The following is a 2,063-nucleotide window of genomic DNA, read 5'->3' as shown; positions in this document are numbered from 1 at the left end:
AATAGATTTAAACATTTCAATATTCTTAATCCTTGTTTTGGATTAATATACCTAAATATTAAGTGTATCTTCAATGATTTAAAATATATAACTAATTTTAATCCCAAATTTCCTGTAACACTAATAAACTTTAAATATTGTAAACGATTTGTGTCTCTAATATTCGATACACACATGTCAGTATTTTCAATCCTTAAATGTATCTTCAGTAATTTTAAATATATAACTAATTTTAATCCCAAATTTGCCATAACGCTAATAAACTTTGAATAGTAAATGGTTTGTGTGTCTTTAATACTCAATACATTTAAACATTTCGGTATTCTCAATCCTTAAATGTATCTTCAATAATTTTAAATATATAACTAATTTTAATCCCAAATTTGCCATAACACTAATAAACTTTGAATAGTAAATGGTTTGTGTCTCTCTAACATTTGATACATTTAGATATTTCAGTATTCTCAATCCTTAAATGTATCTTCAATAATTTTAGATATATAACTATTTTTAATTCGTAATATCCCATAACATTGATAAAATTTGAATGTGTATAGTAAATCATACATCTCTTTCTAATATTCGATAGATTTAAACATACCAATATTTTTTATCCCTCTTTAAGCGTATCATCAATAATGTTAACTGTTTTCAATCTTTAATATCCCATAACATTGATAAAATCTGAATGTGTATAAAAATTATTAATCTCTTTCTAATATTCGATAAATTTAAACTTACCAATATTTTTTATCCTTGTTTTGGTTTACTGTACTCCAATCTTAAACATGTATTCAATAATTTTAAAGATATAAATAGTTTCAATCCCAAATTTCCTATAACATTCATAAACTTTAAATAAATGATTCATCTCTAATACTCGATAGATTTAAACCAATATTCATAATTCTTCTTTTGGTTTAATATACAAAAATCTTAAACATATCTCCATTAATTTGAAATATAGCGTTTTTAATCCCTAACATCTCATAACATTGATAAACTTTAGGTATAGATAGTAATTGATTTCTGTCTATTTAATATTCAATACATTTAAACACGTCAATATTCTTAATTCTTCTTTTAGTTCAATGTACACAAATCTATCTCCATTCATTTGAAAGATACCATTTTAATCCCACAACATTAATAAACTTTAGGTATAAATAGTAAATGATTTCTGTCTATTTAATATTCAATACATTTAAACACGTCAATATTCTTAATTCTTTCTTTGGTTCTATATACACAAATCTATCTCCATTAATTTGAAAGATGCCATTTTTAATCCCATAACATTAATAAACTTTACATATAAATAGTAACTAATTTGTCTGAAATATTTGATACATTTAAACATATCAGTATTTTTAATATTTGTTGCCTTTCAGTACATATAAATGTTAAGTATTATATTCTCAGTTTTATCTTTTTTTCTTTTATCTTTCATAGTTTTCAAGATATCACTACTTCACCTTCCTCTTCGTTTTCTCCTCTTCTTTTTCTCTTTTCGTGTTTGTGTCATATTTTTAATCTCCCTTCATCTTCCTCCTCCAACTTGTATTATTTGTGTTCTTCTTTAATTTCTTTTTCTTCTTCTTCTTCTTCCTCCTCTTCTTCTTCCTTATTCTCACTTTTATCTTTAATAGTTTTCAAGATACCACTAATTTTAATCCCTGTTTTGGTGAAATATTGATCAATTTATGAAATATATATAACTGGATAGACTGGTTTCGTAACGTTTCGCTCTCTCTTCTTTATATTTACATTAGTGTGTGTGTAAAAATAAATGTATATATATAAAATTTGAATGGTTTAACGCCTGATTGAAGAGTGGTGGGCAAGATAACGTAAACACACACACACACACACACACACACACACACACACACACACACACACACACACACACACACACACAACGTTCATAGATACACATGTGGTGATAATAAATGAATATACGTACATGTAAACACAGCTGGTGACGTACACAGTGTAAACAGCTGCTTGGGTGTATTCGTGTAAGTAGACAGACACGTGTACACTGCTAAAACGTACATGTA

The sequence above is a fragment of the Portunus trituberculatus genome, chromosome 1 (genome assembly GCF_017591435.1).
Source record: "Portunus trituberculatus isolate SZX2019 chromosome 1, ASM1759143v1, whole genome shotgun sequence".
Lineage (NCBI taxonomy): Eukaryota > Metazoa > Arthropoda > Malacostraca > Decapoda > Portunidae > Portunus > Portunus trituberculatus.
Note: the sequence above shows the minus strand (reverse complement) of the source record.